Source organism: Gallinula chloropus (genome assembly GCF_964237585.1).
Source record: "Gallinula chloropus genome assembly, chromosome: 15".
In the NCBI taxonomy this organism is placed as follows: domain Eukaryota; kingdom Metazoa; phylum Chordata; class Aves; order Gruiformes; family Rallidae; genus Gallinula; species Gallinula chloropus.
In genome coordinates this window covers 15,646,368-15,665,837 of record NC_140100.1, presented here as the reverse complement: position 1 = coordinate 15,665,837, position 19,470 = coordinate 15,646,368, and positions in this window count along the sequence as shown.

The following is a 19,470-nucleotide window of genomic DNA, read 5'->3' as shown; positions in this document are numbered from 1 at the left end:
GGTGACTCTGCTCCACTGATATTTAACAAACCCGGAGGATTTTTATAAGAAGAAACCATATAGTCAGTGACTGACAACAACTCACGGTTTGGATGGCAGCACAAAGCTGCTCAGTCTATGTATACAGAGTCCCTTCTCCAAAGATCGTGTATTTGAAGTACTATTATCTAGCAGACAGGAGCTAACACTGAATGAATTTCAAGGATTTGCTCAATTTACACTGTGGCAAAGTCAGTAATCACACTCAGGATTCTAATTATATCCAGCCAGGGCTCCCCTCCCAAAACCACCATTGTGCTCTGAAGGGCTAACATCCTTCTGCCACTCCTTCAGGAAGCTGGGTTTGATCCTTTATCCCAGTGGATGCTCTCATTCTCCTAACAGGCAGCTGCACAGACTCCAACAGCAATTTTTTTTTTTTTTTTTGGGGGGTGTGTGTGTGTGTGTAAGGACTATTTAGTCAAGTATTAGAAGAAAAACCTTTTGAATGGCATGGAATGGCAATCAGTGAAACAGATCATGTACAGAGGCTGTGGAGTTTCCATTGCTAGATGATTTTTAAAGAAACACTGATACGATTGTCAGGAATGATTTAGGTATTGTTGAACCCTTCTTGAAAAAGAAAGATGGACTCAATGATCTTTAAAAGTCCATTACAACTCTTCTATTATTTTCTTCAAGGCCACAGCAAAGATGAGACAGAAAGTCCCTTGGGAATCATTTTTCCTAGGGAATGACTTCTTTCTCACATTTTTTTTATCAGTTAGCAGAAGATGAAAAAAGGCCAAAATCCTAATCTCCAATATAACATCCCACACAGATGATGTGATCTCAGAGGTAAGGAAAGAACCTGACTCTAAGTCATCTTACAGATACAATCTGAATAAATCACGGTGCTCAATTCCAAGAAAGCATTTGAAAAGGTAGAAGAGTAGAGGAAGGCTTGGAACCAGGAATTAAGATTTGACTTCCAAAAACTGTAAATTTAGTTTCGTGGTCTGAAATGGACTTCCTGCATCATTTAGGATTAATCAGTGTCCTTTTTTGTGGTAGTAGTTAATTTAAAAAGTGGGGATAGAAATAACATGTCTATACTGTGACTGTCAGTTCCCTGGGACAAACCGTCCAGCCCACATTGCTGAATAGAGAAAGGAAAGGGATACATTCCACACTGCTCCAAGCAGAGTCTGGGTACAGAATCTAGTCAGTTCTGGGAAGCACACATAGGGTTAAAGCTCCAAACAGATAAATTAACTGAGAACTTAGGCAATGATGTCACTGTGACCATAAGTTGGCCTTCAGATAAATAAATGGGCATTCAGTAATCCCTGCAGTCATTTACTGTCCCTTGGCACCAAGATGAAATCATAATGCTTTGTAATTACAGATAAAAGGGTTTTGACATGAGAGCTCTCCAAACAAGCCAAACATCCTGGAAAGTAAAAACAAGAGACCAAATAACTTGCTTGCATGCTCATTCTCCAGACTCAAGAATAACCATCAAGACAATTTTCTTATTATTAGCAGCTGTTCAGAAATCAGTACTGGAGTCATTAGTTAAATCACAGGGCTTTCCCCAGCAAAAAGAAAATTATAGAAAGAGGAGAATTTGAGACTAAATTCGCTCGAATGTTAACAACATCACAAACATGAAACCCTACAGCTCTGGCATGTAGAAATCACACAAAAGCAAATCCCACCAAAAGAGATACATTCCAGCATAGTCGAACAGCTTAAAGTGTCACCTCCCATTCACTAGTCAGCACAGAGCATGGTCTCATCCACTCACACAGACTCCTCTGAGAAAGATTACAGGGGTGCAGCAGAAAAGAAATAAGGAAACCTTATGTACTACCATGTCTGTAATTTAAAAACAGCTCTAAAGTATGTTTGAGGGAGCGTCGCCATCACCCTAGAAAGGGCAGGATGAAAAACGGTGGCCTAGATTCTTTCTCTTCCTATTTTCCTAAGCCAAGATCATGAAATTAACGTGAAAATTCTTGATATTTACTGCTGCAACCACTGCTAGAACAGTACATGTCTGTAACATGTTTAAAGCAACTAGTTTGGGGTTTGTTAGTTGTCCACTTGCAATGGTGTGGAGCTCAGCGTGCTGAGGATGTACGTTTTGGGCTGCTGACCACAGGTGACCCGGGGCTGCAGCAGACACGTAAGTGAGAACTGGTGGGACTGACAGAAAAGACTTATGTCCTCTTCTGTGAAGCTCCAGCAACCCAGACTGCTGCTGTTAGCCCACTAGAGAGAAAAGCACTATAAAGCAAGTGTAAGTTGAATTTATATCAACAGTACAGATGTGCATGTAAAGAACACAGCCCAGAGTCATACTTTTAAAGCACGCCTCGTTTTTATTGAGGTAGAAGCTGTTGAAAACCTAATTGCAAGCACCTCACATTTGCAACAGAAAAAACCCAAAGCATGTTAATCCTTTTCCTGGTGAGTTCACCATTAGGAAGTGAGGACCACATTAGGAAGCTCAAATTAGCAGTAGCTGTGATTATTTTAATTTTATGCATTAAAGCTTTCCTAAAAAATACTGAGTGTTTTCTAGGATGAATTGCGTCCTCCCAGGCTTTTTATCTTTTAAATGTGAAATGCTTTGACTTAAATAGTGCAAACTACAGATGTGACTGCAAATGTGCATCTGAAAAAAGTAATCATACATAGTCTAGAAATTCACATAATTTTTGGCCATTAACCTTCTATCTGCTGTCAGGCTTTCTTTAGTGTTTTGCCTTGCTGTTGCTGTTTGTATGAATACCATTGTCTTCAGTTTTGCAAATCTGTGTCATGGTCTCTGCTAGTAGAATGTTGTGAGGTGTGTTGAAAGAGGATCATTAAATGGGACTTTTATCCTCACCTGTACAGGTGAGAATCCATTTAACAAACTGTGAGAGAAATCCCATGTTTCTATTTATTTTGTACAGCCACAGACAACCATATTCCATAAACACTCTAGACCTGGATAAATGCAATTATATGTAAAAGCATCCCTACAAGTTCCTCTGCGACTTGTAGATCTGCTTGCACCCCGGAGTTACAAATATAATGTATAGATGTAAAACAATTATGCAGCTATTTTACAGGGAAAGTGGTGATATTTGCTGAATAATGCTGACAATCACAGTTTAAGGAATTTATATGTATTAGCTTGACTTTTGAAGATAAATTGCTAAAAGCAGTGTAAATTGGATTAATATTTTTTAAATCATTGCAAGTTCTAGACAAGCCTAGTAAAACGCGTCAGCGCGGATACCAGCAGGCTCACTTCAGAGGTGTTCATTACAAGAAGAGGCAGCATCAAGCCCACGTGTAATCCTTACAGGTACTTTCCTCCTGACCTCCATAAGGATTATCTTACACCTGATGACTCACACTCAGCAAGGTGTTTAAGCACATGCCTTGTATCTGGCAGTTATCTGATAGTGAGGGGCAGAGGCTCTGGACTTAAAGCTAAACATCTTCTTAAGCATCTTATGGCACTAGGCTCTAGCTGAGAAAATACCTCTCTGAAACATAGGGTGTTATTCAAATGAACAGGATAGCATCTGAATGTGCTGGATTACTTCACCCACCACAGCAAAGTGCTGTCTGCATGCTGAGCTCAGTTTCTGGTAGAGTTGTCTTATCCAGTATTGACTTCTGTAGCACAGTTACTGTGCTGCAATAACTGCTCTAACGTCAACAACAAAACAACTTGAAGGTTGTAAGAATATTACAGACATAAATATTTTTTTTTCCTTTTTTAACAAAATGCCATTTAATAAAAATCCTGAAAAGGAAAAAAAATAAGGAAAAGGGAAAGCAAGGGTCTGACTGGAAAAGGGGAGAGTGAAGAGCCTTTTTTTAAAAGCTGTCTCAAGAGCTAATCCTAGTTTCCTGAGCAAAAGTGGTCACTAGTAACAAGTGGCGAGTTCCAAAAGGCCTGAATAACTTAAGGTGATCTGGGATCACTTAGTGTATCTTAAATGTTCATAATTTGTTGATATATTGTTCTTGTTTCTGTATAATTTTCAAGTTGTATTAATTTTTCTTTGCAGTGGTAGATTTTTAATCTGAAGAAACCTATTATCAGATTGGAAGTACACATCATTACTTCTTTACTGAGGAAAATACACCCCCATCCAACCTGGCCCTGAAGAGGCAACACTCACTTCATGGAAGAATAAAGCTGCTCATATACATCTAGATTCTTTCAACCTTTTTGATAAACAAGGACACTCTTGAAAAGAATCAAAGGATTCTCAAAGCTTTCATTTACAGTAGAATATAGATTGGGCTCAACTTAGAATTTTATTTTTCTACTTTTTAAACTCCATTTCTGTTTGTTTCCTTGCTTATTGGTATGGAAAAGTGCCGATTCATTCACTGTATGCTGTTAGTTGAAATGATATTTTGTATTATTCAAACCTAGACCTGGCCCCTTTCTGTAATGACAATAAATACTTATTTAGAACTTTCTGAGATCCTGTTTCACAACTTCTTCAAATATAGTGCGGAAAACACATTTTTATATCAATACTTGCAGTGCACTTCAGACTTCACATGTTACAATTTTGATCACAGCAGATTATTTGCATAGTGTCATCTTCCAAAAATATACACGCTCCTTATAAATACAATCAAAATTGGAGCTTAAAAACGTCTAAGACTGTTAAAAGGAGGGGGTAAAAAAAGGAATTGACGCCAATCTTGCTGAGCAGTGTCATAATTTTGGGATTTCAATGCTTTCAAAACTTGCTGTGTTTCAAACAAGACATTTCATGGCAGATGGGATTCCCAAACTTAGTTTTCAAATGCTGAGGTTCATTTTCATTTTATTCACTCAAATGCTAAATCTTGGACAAACATTGTTAAAAAGATTAAACCAAATCAGGCAAAAAATTTCAGCAGAAACACCTGTGCCATCTACAGAATAGCAACATCTGAAAGGATGCATCCCACACGGTATCTGCTAGTCCAGCATTACAGAGAGCAAATGTTTAACCACGATGCTAATCCCACAGCAGCCCAACAGAAAGGGTCAAGGGGAAGGAGCCCTTAAATAGCAAAATAAGAGCAGCACAGGGTTGCCCTGAATCTTACCTCTCACAATGGTTAGAGGAACTCAGAAGTAGGAGCAGTTGTGAGAACAGCATAAGAACAGGGGAAACATAATTACCGTGTGCTCCCCTGGCTTCCAGCAGTTTGTAGGTCAGGATCTCCTGAGCCAAGTATGACACCTTTCTATTTAATCATTCTCAGTGGATTCTTTTTCTTTCATCGTGTTTCCCACTCACTTTTAGACATGTGCATTGTCAGGACCTTCAATAAAACCCCCACAAAGACACATCTGGTACTGCACGAAGACGTGCTTTTTGCTTGATTTACATCTACCTCCTGCTAATTTCATTTGATGCCCTCTGAGCATTTTGAAAGATCTATTGGATTTAGTCTGAGATGAAGTTGGGAACATAAGATTAGCTATTCTTTATGGAACTTTACATCCATTTATTTCATATGTTATCCTTATATTTGACGCTCAGTAAATGAAAATTTGCATATTGTAGAAGGTAATTTAATTAAAGCTTAAGTTTACAAAAAGAGAAAAAAGGGAGGAGTGCAGAAGTACCAGTGCAGAGATACTGAGGATGGCTATACAGTAAGGGAAACAGGCTGGGACGTACTGTCTCCTACTAGTCCCATGGGGTCTCAGACCAGAGCATTTTGATCCTCATCCTCAGATATCTAAGTGCTTGTGGGCTGCTTCTACAACCTCAGGAAGAGATAACTAAGAGAAGCAAGTGTCTCATCAATAGTTTTAAATCTACTACACAGAGGTCACTGCTCTTAGCAAATCTAACCCATGATACAAAAAAGACTGACAACCCCATTCCAGTTAGAGCAGAGCAGACGTGGAGGAAACAGTCGTTAAACTTGCTGAGTTACAGGAGGGAGGCCAATGGGATCTACTGCACATCACTGTTTTAATACAATATATAATAGTGAAAAGATTTTTTAATTCAGAAGATTTTTTTATTCAGAATGGAACATGATATTTCCCTTTGTGACCCCAGCTGGAGGCCAGACTCCCAAAGCCGCTCTATCACTCCCCTTTTCAGTTGGGCAGGGGAGTAAATAGGTATTGAGAAGCTCGGGAATTGAGATAAGGACAGGGAGAGACCATTCCACAATCAGTGTCATGGGCAAAACTTTCTCTCCAGTACCTGGGGCACCTACCCCCCGCCTTCCCTGGCCTTGGTGTCTGCACAGTTTCTCACATCATCTCACTCCCTTCGCTGGGGGCACAGAGGAGCTGCTTGTGCAGTTTCTTCTCCCCACTGTGACTCCCAGAGGCGCTGTGACCATCACTGATGGGCTTGGCCTTGGTCAGCAGTGACTCCGGCCTTCAGCCGGACGATGTTTACTCTGTGGGGCCCGCAGAGAGCTTCTGGCTGCTCACTGCAGCAGCCACCCCTGCAGCCCCCCGCTTCTCCACCAGAACCCAGCCACGCAAAACTGCAAGACCCTTTCACAGACCAGGCTGTATAATGCACCCTTCCTGATGTCAGGAAGCTTATAAGGATGGCAGCACTTACCTCTTGATACCACTGCAAGGCCCCTTTAAACTCTGACATGTGGCTACCACCTGGACAGAGGGTGACTTGAGAAAAGAAGAGTTTAAACTTCAAAGCAAGATGGCCAGAGCAAGAGAAACAAGTTTAAGGCTGTACCAGTTCCCTTGGTTACCTTAACTTCACCATAAAAAGCAGTCAAGTGGCTCTTGGCAGAGTTGCTTTCCCAATGCAACACTGACATGAATGAAAGGAGGAATGACAATATCCAATGCAATGTAAGTTAATTAGCTTCTAGAGAGCTTCAGGATGTCAGACTTTAAACTGTTAAGATAAATTTTATCCCTTTTAATTAAAAAAAAATTAAAATCTTTAATGACCTTGTTTCCAAGGATCTCTGATGGGAATGGGAGTTTGGCAGTAGCTCTATAGCTGTCAGCCAAGTTATCAGGCATAGAATGTTACTTTAATAATGGATAAATGGCAACAGATTTAAAGTCAGCAGGTATGTAACCCAGGGACATAGAAGCATTAATTAAATTGGTAAAGGCAGGCAGAACCTCAAGAGGAAAAACCTGAACAAAAATTTGGGAAGCACTGATAAGGCTTGATTTCTCTCTGCACAGCTTGTGCCTCCAGCAATTCAGCCCCTAAGATGCAAGAAAGCTGTGAAATGAGCTATCAGAACACTTGTCAATCACTGGACAAGCTGTATCATGGTCAAAAGGTACTTCTAGGGCCTGCAGGAAAATAATGGAATGAATATATGATGTAGGATTATCAGTGACTAAGCAACTGCAGTTTTGATTATTGCAGCAAAGAGGCTTAAACAGAAGGGGCAGAGTGATAATGACTAAGTTAAGGATTAATTCTTACTCTCTTTTCATTTCAAAGAGGTTTTTTGTTTCAATTGCATTTGCTCGTTTCCATGCTATGGGAGCCTTTCTGTATTGTGGGGAGAAGGAAGACCATTCTGCAAATTGTTAATTGAAGCTACATCAGGTGGTGCTCTTTCTAATTCCAAATCCAGTTATGAGTTACATATCCAAAACTAGAGAGGCCTGTTCCTCTTTGAAGATGTGATACAGAACAAAAGAAGAATCACCTAGATTCAAACAAAATGTGATAGTCATCTCATTTATTAATCAGTAAAAACAATTCTGAGGAAAGTCTTAAGGATACCCAAAGTGTCAGTATATATTTTCTGTACCTATTTTACATATACAGTATATAGCTTTGTGAGGAAGTTACTTGCTTTACCTATGGAAATACAAATTAAAAATCCAAACTCAATTGCCTAGAATCTTTGTTAATGGTCTGAGCAAGGATGACCAGTAAATGAGAATTAACTTCCATAGTTGGTCTAAATATCCTGTACCTTATCAGTTCACTTTGCAAACAAATTTAACACATTAACATTTATTCTCTGAATATAAATCTGTCACCTCACTATCATGTGAGGAAGCGTTTTGCATCTGGTTAATCAATATGAAGAATTAATGCTGTCAGCTCCTTAGGTCAAGCAAAATTAAATTAAGATGATAGTTAAATGGGAGATACGCAGTTGTTTATGTTCAAACGTGTTCTACAGAGACAAAAATACTAGCCTGGAGCAGGGGGTTGTGTTTCAGCCTCTACATATTTTTACTATATGAATGTAACTTTTGAAACGATCTTGTTTCATATCAACTTTCAGCAGACCGAGAGCACCACAAAGAATACTGTTCCACTCTTTAGCAACGAGGTTGCTAAATTAGTCTATTAGTCAGAATTAGTCTATTAGTCAGAGAAATACTTGCCTTATAGAAAGAGAGCTTTTTCAGATTTCACGTGTTCAGAACCTGACTGATCATTACCAGTCTCTTACAAATCTTTACATCATATTCATTATCTTTTCTTAATTTGTGCATGTGTATAAAGTAGATGGAAATGCAGCATCACAGAAAGAGTAAACAGAGCATTGTAACACAGCAGCTGAAAATGCACTTGGCTTTTCAAAGCATTGTTACTTCAGATCTGTTTTATTGCTAGTAATAGATAAAATATGTATCCAGTTTCCAAAGGAATGAGACCATCCCCTAATCTGCCATCTCAGTGCAACTGAGGCTGAACTAGAGCCCAAACCTGGAAAGGGGCCCCGTTTGGTAGGTTTGGGAAGAGGTGGAATAGGACATAATAGGCACATCGGCATTATGAGAGCTATCTCAGAGTGACTAACACAGCCATCTCAAAGTACCAGAGACAAATGACAGATTTCCACAAGAAACCTTCTCTTAGATGCTTGCAGTAGTTCAGTGACAGACATTTTCCATTCTCTTCTCCATATCAATGTACAGCCACAAGAGGATTTTTTCAGTGGGTTACTTTTCTACAAAGCCCTCAAACTGAGGGAGAAGTTCTATGCTTCCCTTATTTAGTAATTCATGTAATATTTTGCACTGCATGCCATTCCCCCCCAAATAACCCCAAGCAAAATTAGCATAAAAAGTGGTGTTTGAGGAAGGTATTTCAAATTATTTGCACTGCAGCGAGAACCGAGCTGAATCATGAAATTCACTCATGCTTTGATGCCAAAAGTCTCAAAGAGAAGTTTTCTCACCTGTAGAACTTTTCTATTAGTGAAGATTTTACCTAGAGAAAACTAGATCAAAACAATTCCAAGTGCTAATTATGTTCTGCATATGAAGTTGCTCCACCTTCATAAGCACAAATAATGACTGGACAGGTTTTTAAATAAACAACTTATCTAACAGGAAATTAGAAATGTACATCCCTATTGAAGAGAAAATAGCAACAGAGCTCACTTTTAATTCACTGAAAACAATTCAGCAGTTTAGTCAGAATGGGAGAAGGACACATCAGTTTCAGGGGACTCGTGCATTAATAGCAAAACTGATCTGCATAGGCATGTTGTGAGATCTCTCCAGAGCCCAAGTCAGAGGAAACAAGATGTGACAAAATGGAAGAGCTGCAAGTGGAAAAGCTAAAAACATTTGTGAAAAGGCTCAGTAGTCTTGCTGCAGACTAATCAATCACCTGGTAAGTACGTGATCAACACACATGAGAACTCCCAGAGTGCAATAACAGGTAGATAAAGTGGGTGATACAGTTTGCTAGTTCTGCTGCTCCCAGCGGAAAGCAGCTGCTCGCTCCGGTGCTGACAGTTATACCCCCTGGCCATCACCGCTAATTAAATCGCTATCTTCCCTATTCTGTTATTTCCCCAGATATGGATGTGATCAAAGACAGAACGATATGAAGAAGGAACAGGGAAGTAGATTTAGGCATTAATTTTAAAAGCAAAGTGAGGTAGCCTGAGATATTACTGCAATCCCTTGGAAAACCCACCGTGCTTCTGCCAGGAAGACAGGTGCAAGAGCGTGAGGTGATGTGTACATGACAGTAAGGTTGCCATTGAAAACCTGTGCCTTTTATAACTACTAAAATGGCTAGAAAAATGCAAAACACACACACAGAGGAGTAGTTTATGGATAACAGGTTTATCAGTGATATTATCTACAGATTATTACAAGTTACAGTACAGCCTGTTTCAAAATTATCACAAAATGTGTTGGGTTGAAAGGACCTTTAAAGGTCATCTAGTCCAATCCCCCTGCAGTTGGATCAATTAGAATTAATTGATTCTGTTTCAAATAGTCAGTGCAGTTGTCACTTTTTTCTCACAAAAGAAAAATCACATCATACACTACTGACTCAAACCCAAGGTCCAGTCTAATGGTTGCATGCATACTGGGAGGTGCATTCCAGCCCTCAAACCACCTGCCCACCGCCATGCACTCCTTGCACACGTTCCCCCTTCTGCAGGCTCATGCAGATGCCAGACACAATTCAGCCCTCATGTGCCCTGAAGACTCCCCAGACTCTGTGTTCTTACACGAGGCAGAGCTCTGTGCAAACGGGGGCCTAACAGAATAATTTTGAAATTAAAGCTCTGACATCAGACTAGCATGACAATATTGAGACAATTTCAGCAGCTTCAGTGGTGACTGGCTCTCAGACACAGGTGGTTTAGAAATGCAACACTGTGAGCAGTCAGCTACTACTGAGAAGTGTTTCTGGGTGTTATCCTTCCACTCTCTGAAACACCCTCATACGGAACATGGCTGGAGGACAGGACTCAAACAGTGTGCCCAAAGATGATTCATACCACACCAGCTCCGGAGCCTTTCACTTCCAGGATTAACTAAAACTCCAGTAAATACAACAAACAGCTTGAGGATTTTCTTCCCCTTTCTCAACATAACTGTACATCTTCTCCATGCTTTCCAGTGACAGACTGCCTCCTAACCTACAACAGCAAGATCACTACAACACAGGTATAGTACAATGGGGAAATGCTGTAAGGGACAGACCTCAAAGCTTCTGAGAAATACTAACAAGATTGAGGGATAACAAGCAGTTGCAACACCCTAGTGTAGATCAGCATGTGGTTTTACCAGTTTTCACATAAACAGCACAGTAATCACTCCTGTCCCCATCTTTGCACCGACTTCTGTTTCAGAGATTCTTGCCTGTACAGTTTCAACGTTGCTTTGAACTCTCCAGGTTTCCTTTTCCAGCTACTGTCCTTTCTGAGCACACACTATCCATGATAAATACTTGGTTGACCAGTTTTAGCAAATTTAATGTTCATCCAAAACTTTCATTTCAGCAGTAAGGTCCTCTGCCCAAGTTAATACCAATGGAAAGCTGAATTACACCATGACCCAAACCCAAACCAATCATCTCATACAGGATAGTTCCCATGTAATTTTTTCACTCATTTTTCTCAAAGGTACTTCAGATTTCCCCTCACCATTAATGACCCTTGCTAGACTGAGCTCAGCAGAGCTTCATGTCAGTGCCCAGTGGGGAATCTGTCCATGGTGAAGTCAATCTGCCTGCTTCAGCCTCACGTGTCTGACCCAAAACAATCAGTGAGAATTAAGGAAAAGGTGGAGTCTTTGAATCCTGAAGTATTTTATAATGGGGCATTATTTTTCATAGCCTGCAATGCTGCATTTTAAGTTTTAATCGCTTAGAACTACCTTGCTGCCTGTTCCTCTGTGGAGGAGAACAGTGGCCTTCCATCCCATTCTTACCACAATATTTCTTTAAAAACACCATAAAGAAAAACATGTTAAAGCCTGTCGTTGCACAAGCAAAAGGCATAGCATGAACATGAGAAAGCAGAACTTTGAAGTGGGACTGTAAATCACTAGTGCAACTTAAAAAGGGAAAGTAAACATCCAGGACTTTAGGAGTCATTGAATCCCATGCTTTTTGTCCCATTAACTAGCAGCCTAATGTCCTGGCACACTTACTTTGGCTAGACCCTGGAGATCAGATGTAGCATATCACATTTCTGTAAGTTTAAGCAATGGGTGCAGGGTGCATTCAAGTTACAAATGTCTGTTGCTGTACTGGGTGTCTAATTGAAGGGTCAAAAAAATATGAAAACATGTTTCTTGCACAAGAGCCCTCTAATCTGCAGCTCTTGGTTCACTCACTTTCCCCAGGCAGGTCTCTGAGTATTCATGTATCCTCAGGGGAATTTTGCATCCCAATACATCACTGCCCCAAAGCTATAAACCTCAACCTTTCCACAGAGGTCATTCACAACAGTAGCTCAAGAGAAGATGCGAACCTGTCAGCTGAGAAAGGCGAGATGTGCACACACATCCTGCCCTGTCAACACTTGTATGGGCATGTTAACCCATGGCACAAAAAGATGGTGATGTCATACCAGGAGCTGCTGAGGCAACGTTCATCAGAAGATGTCTGCATGCTAAACACAAGCCTTACCACAAAAGGGATTTTAAAGCATTTTAACTTCTGTACAGCCAGATATTAAATCTACGAGCACTCTGGCTGAAGTCAGCATGTCTGTATATATACGTAGGATGGTACTCGCTTAAGTACTTTGCTGAATTAGGTCTGAATGCCTTACTGTTGGTATTTCTAAAGCAAAGTGAAAAAAATCTAGAAGATACCAGTACAACCCCCTTGGGAGATCACATTAACTGAAACAATCATGTAGTTGACACATGGTTTCTGCTTCTAATGAGGCTTGCCAACTGCACAGAAAATAAAGGGATACAAACGCTGAAACTCCCAGCTAAACACATATTTAGTCTTAGGATGGAAAACACTGTTACCCTGAGAACTGACTGCCCAACAGCTTACCATAAGTTTCTTGCACTTCATGCAAGTTGCGGCCACAGTGGCCACACAGACAACAGGTCTGACCTACCACAGTAGCTCCTGCATTGTGTTTCTTTAAGGGACACATTTAATGTGTGTCCATATGTCTTCCCTTTTGCTTCATAACTCCTATGAAAGTGATTAAAGCTGGGCAGGTTCAGATGGCTGGAAGAAGGTTTGTCAACTATCAATATCACCCTTTGATAACTTAGTGTACTTCTCCATGGGACACAAATGCAAACAAACACAGGGCTAAGAAGCTGGCTCAAGATACTCCTGCAACACTGGCAAAAGCAGGTGATTGTGGCACTGGCACAGAGAGATATTCCATACTCAGTTCCCTTCTGCAAGGAATACAGTCCAGTATTTCCAGGAGTGCTATGCTACCAATAGTTCCTAAGTCATCATCTTAATGCTTTTTATTATGCTGCAGTCACAGCAGCAATACTTAATTGTTAAAGAAATAGTGCCTGAGGATCTGTAAAACTACACTGCGGTTTCACTGATCCCCAGTACGTGTGTTATGATACACATCTACATAGGGACAGATATATAGACATATTCAGAAATACACAAATCTGCAATGCAAACTTCACAAGATGCAGAACAAAGTGAAATTTAAATTTATTCCCACCCCAAAAGAAGCAAGATATAAACATATTATAAAAGGACAGATTAACATGTCCAATTCCATGGAAAGTAGAATACAGATAAAAATGTAAAACTGTAGTTAAAAGAACAAAGAGGAAAAAATAGGATGAACCATACCTACCATTTTGCCTTGGAGTGTAAAACTGCAGGACTGATTTCAAACTTTCTAAATAAGGAAAGAAATAATCTGTTCTTGGGAAATGACTGGTAATAAACAGTTATCATTACCATACAAAAACTGTTGGTAGTTTCTAAAACTTGTTAGACATTCTTATTCACTGGTCCATAGAAGGATGTTTTTGTTACACGCTTTGCAAAAAGAATCGAAGGCAGTAGAAGATTTTATTATAACTACTACTGCTTAGATTGTCAGTTATGTTTTTCTTCATTCTCTGGCCACAGATTAAAACTATAAACTTCGTATTACCTATTTTCCTCTTATTAGTCAAAGTATCTCAGAGAAGTTCCATTTCTACCTATTAAAGAGGAGAGTTTTCATTTTCAAGTTAGAAGTGTAGACGTCTCCTTGTTTCTTCACTCACTGTGAGTTTTTCGCTGAATTACAATTTCAGTGTACAAGATGTGAAGGTATTTTCACATTATACAATAGCTTGGTCAAAAGCTAAATGACCTAAAGGTGAAATAAAAAAAACTATACTCATTTCCATGGTAACTTTGTTTTGCATTTCACCCAATCAATGATGCTACCTCTCATTTGAAGTCACTGTCTACACAATGAATTACAGAAGTATTGGTTGTATTTCATGTATTTACAGGAGATAGTGGAAGATCTAAATCCTTTCTGCACTCCATAGTCCTCTGTTTACTTCAGTTTTGGTTTTTTGGTCCTTGCTTTTAATCAAGAGGATATTTTCAACTAAAACACAGACATGCAGTCAAGTAGTTCCCATGGTAATTGACCTCTCTGAAGGAGAACGTAAGTCCTGCTTTGCATCACGTTTTTCTCACTGCTGAGCAAACACATTCTGACTATTAGCTCCTTAACTCCATTTAACTGGAGCTAAGAGAGCATACCACCCATAGGAAGGTATTGCCACATCTATGTCCAGAATCTCAGTTTCAGAATCTCTTTTGAGAACCGTTAGAAAGAATAGAAACCTCAAGAGTGTGTGCATACCCAGACAATGCACAAGCAGACAGGAATGAGGGTGGGAAACCCACCATGATTCCAACCACTGAAGCCAAACCATTATTCACTTGACACAGTCAGACAGCAGCACCCATTTTATGTTTTGAAAACTATTTACTTCATGGAGAAAAATGACTGATTTTCTGTACAAATACAGCGTTTCATTTCTTTTTAACCCACTGAAGGAGTAACTTCTGGTGAAGCTGATTATTGCTTACTAATTTGTTCCAAATACATTTTTCTGGCAATAACAAGAATACATGTACAACTCACAAAGATATTTTAAAGATAAAACACAGGTAGAGCTCAATTAGACTAATCAACTAGAATGAGGGTTTCTATTACTGTATGTGAACCGCTCTCCAAAGGGAGCTTATTTAAACTGTGATCCGATAGAGACAACGTCTTCCATCACATTGTGGATATCACTAGATTCCCAAGGCCAGAAACCAAGTCATTGTTCTTGGACACAAGACAGTGGTGGGTCAGGTGTCCTGACCACACACTAACAGTTAATTCCTCAAGGACTGGCCTAATGTCAGGTAAAAGCTCTAAGGGAAATGAGTGCTACAGTTCAGAGTTTAAACTCTAGATTACCATAGGTGCAGAAAGGTGAGTGGCTGCATTTGGTGAAGCTCTACAGATGACTACCTCAGCAGAGAAGCTAGCAGGATCAAAGCTGTGCCTTCAGGCTAAGACAGATGAACCCATTTCATGGATGACTTGACTCTAACTTTGATGCATTAGTGAGTCATTAACTCATTGTCTCCCTGTAACATTAGTATTTGTAAGCCACCTCAGTTAGACCATAGACCATTAGGCAACCCCCTCACCTTAAGGAACAAACCCAACACCTAATAGAATACACAAAATAATATGGAGCATAAAGCATTAGCCTGAAGGCCACATTGGCTTTTCTGTTAGCAGAAAAAGTGCAAATAAGAGTTAACATTAAAAATTAAATGAAATAAATATGCTCTCTAATGAACTAATATACGTGGGTAAGGTAACATCTGCTACTTTGTTTATAACAAATGTGTCAAACATTAGATTTGCCAGCGTTCACGCACATGTTCTGAGGGAAGTTGGAGAATTTGCTTTATTTGCCCAGCAGAAAATGGAAGATTTTATGTATGTCGTGGCAGAGTATTATCAATCCTGAGAGCACCAGGAGAGACATGTATAATTTTCTTCATAAGCAAAGACAGCCCTTCTCCTAACTTCTGTACTAACCAAACAGCAAAGACATCTTCACTGAAGTGGATTGGGAACAAGGAACGAAGATATTGAAGAAGTTCTGACCTTTTTTCTATCTTTAAATACTAATAACTCGTTACTTAGAATTTTAAACTGCACTAGGTTAGGATTAACCCTGAAAGATATGTGACACTGCTGCTTCCTTTGTGCTTCTCTTCCCTTGCCATATAACCCTAACAGGAAAATTCCAGCAGTTCCCAAGCCAGCCCAGACCTGCTCTCACAGAGAGCATAAGGGATAACCCCTACTTCATTCACATTTAACAAAACATTTGTAACTTTTCAAGTTCTGTTGTGACACCAGGAAATATTGCTAGAAATTCAGAGCAGAACTATTTTAATTTTACAGACTGCATTAATTATTTTCTTGATTACTATTACATAGTAAAGTGGTTAAAATAGCATTAGACTTCTCCTGCATCTTGCTTTTAGTAATTAAGCCCATCAACCTTCTTCCTTTTTACTTCAAGCCCCCTGACACTCCAATAGTACACAGTAGAACACTATGTTCCTCCCACCCAGCCTTCCAGTTTGACATGAAGTATCCTATGAGTTGTTTATACCGTTATGTACAGCTACAGTCCTATTTTAAGGGCTTTTCATCATTTGCTGTTTCTGAATATTTTGAGATATGAACAAATCTTTCATTTTAAATATCTGGACTGGGCAGCTCTGGTCATTTCTTCAGTTTTTGGTTTGTGCCTGCTGAAACATCCCACAGACTCCTCAGGGACCACAACTGACTGCAAAATGTTTGATTTTAAATATGTTTTTATTAGACAAACTCCTGAATGCTTTCACATACCCTTCAAATCTAGCTATTACTCCCTTTGTGATAATTTGGTTTACAGATAACTATACAAGATACGTTTTTCTAGGTTAAATGTTTGACTTATCTCATGTGAAGTACTGGCCCCACTGATGCAGACAGTAATGCTCCCACTGATATATTTTGTGTGGGCTTCTATAATCTATATATAATGCACCCAGCCTTAGCTATTAATACCCAAGTCTCTTTACTAGTACAAAGATTTCTGCAAACATCACCATTCTGCTCCTCTCCAAACATCTAAGGGAAACACGAACAGCATGAATTAAAAAACCAAGTAGGACGCTGACAAGAAGAGAAAAGCTGTGATAAGTAATAATTTATCATGTATCTCCAGGAATTGTATTATTTATGCTGCTGCCAATAGTAATTTAACATCAAACTGTACACAAATAAACTAGTCCAGAAAGTTTTTTACAACACAAGGTGCTGTAGGCAGAAGTTTCATTAGCGAAAAACAAATTTAAATACAAATAGCATTGGACTAAGGCTTTCACATTAAAATAATCCAGCCTGAAGGGAAGGAAAAGGCAACGTCACTAAAACAATAGTCACCCCTTTGTTCTGTGCTGCCAAAAGCAGAGACATTTCAAAACACTCATGTTTGTAGCTGAAGTTTGTGAGAACTGCTACGCCCTATGATGACTGTCATCTAAGATCAGGGTACAGGAGATAAGGGGATGATGCTACATTTCCTAAGTATCAGAGTAAGTTGATGAGACTTTTGAGTCTTTTTTGAGCAGGTGGAATGGCTGCCCAGCTTGTCCCTTTCCCTCTACATCTGCAGAACAAAATGGAAATTAATTTCTAAGATAGGTTTCAGCACTACAGCTCACATACAGATGGAACAAACTCTTCAAAGGATAAACACAAAGTGTGCCTCATGCATCCTACATGCAAATGCTACATTATTAACACTGAGGAGATGTACCAGTTAAGTGAGCAAAAGTTTAAATGAAATTGCTTTAACAGAGATATTTAAAAGCTAAAATGAAGTTGTGCTGCTGTGGATCAACTATAACCTGTATTTTGAAAATATGAGATCAGAATGAATTAAAAGATAATTGCATACAATAAAATGAGACAAGAAACAACATTTTTATAGTTCTACATTATAGGTTTAGAAATTACCCATTAAGTCTCCTCCAAACCTGAAAAGCAGCATGTATCAACAGGAGGACAAACAAAATCAAAACAATTTCCTAACTATAGATGTCAGCAGAGACTCTTATGAGTCTTATTGAACCATTCAAATGGGCAGTCTGAGCTCTGATTCAGGAAAATGCTCTGATATTCAGGATACAACTTCATGGGTACTGAATAATTAGTGAAGATGCCTTCCTCAATACTCTGTTGCATTTTCACTTAAAGATCTTAGAATAATAAGAGTAGCTCAGGCTTTAGGTGAATGTCTTCATCAATATCCAATAGGGCAGGGTCATCTGCAGCTGGTTAGCCAAACATTTTGATTGCCATATGGCAGAACAGAAATTCACTGTCTTACGTCAAGACAGACATCTTCACATAATTTTTAGACTCCCTTCACTCATCATTGGAAAAGATGAGAAATACCAAATCTCTGTGATGAGCATCCAAGTTCCACTCTAGTGAATCATTTCATAAAATCTAGAGGGGATAAAGGGATGGAGGTCAGTCAGGTTGATACTGGAATGAATGACCTTTGAAGAAGAGCTCTTAGGATACCTGCAAATGTTCTACTACAGATTGGACTGCAGTGAGAAATGCATTTGTTTAATAGGTACTGCTTCAAAAAAATACAGACAATCTACAGATTCAAAACCGAACTAAAGTGTATTCCATGAACACAACACTGATGAAACATTAGGTAAAATCACAGGAAAATGTGCATAGAAACACATTACACACAACTGGCAGTCAAGTCTGGCAGAAGTCTATCACCTAGTGACAGCTTGCTTTTCTCTCTGTTGTCAGAGTGATGGAGAAACGAGTAGACAAGTCCTGGGCTTCATTGCTCTATGAAGAGAATAGTTCCCAAGAGAAAATGGATCATCAAGTTGGAAGTATTTTGCTAAAGTGATCATAAAGTCCTAAACATTTTCTAATGTTTTCAGATTGTTCAAGACAACTATAATCATATTTGCTGCACTGAAAGCCAAACTTGCTGATATAGACAAAACCACTCAGTACTAGGGAAGAAGAATATTTAATGTAAATATTAAGGAAAGGACTGAAATTTAACTCTTTCCTCTAAATCTCCCACTGCCAGGTTAAAGGGAGATTTGTCTAGTGTGCAAGAACCACAATTGCAACCTTCTCCTTCCAGTTTGGTGGTTATTTCCCTAAAATACAACTATCATGTGCTTGGGACAGCTTAGTCACTTGTATTTGTGAACACTGCACATGTCAAAAGAAAATGTGACTGTTAGGAGTACCATAGGCAGCACAGGAATGTCATTAATTTGAGGTAACATACACAGTGGGAAATCTTAACTGAACTAGGAGGAATCAGAACTGTAAAAATGGGGAATGAATCATTCTTTTCTATGATTTCTGTTATCTAGAGGGAAAAAAACCCAAACAAACCCACTATCTCATTTCTTCTTTCTTTCTAGTTTCATTTCTCTTTTGCTTTCTTCCACTTATTGATGTAGCCGGAACAGCTACATAAACCAGCAGCTTAACACCTTCACTGTAAAGGGTTTGCTTAGGTAAAGAAACCATAAAAAAAAAAACCCTTTCTGACCTGGGAGCATCTTAGGAAAAGAGATATCCTGACATGAGACCAAGTGGCTTGTACAAGCAGACATGCAGCTGCACGGTGTAGGC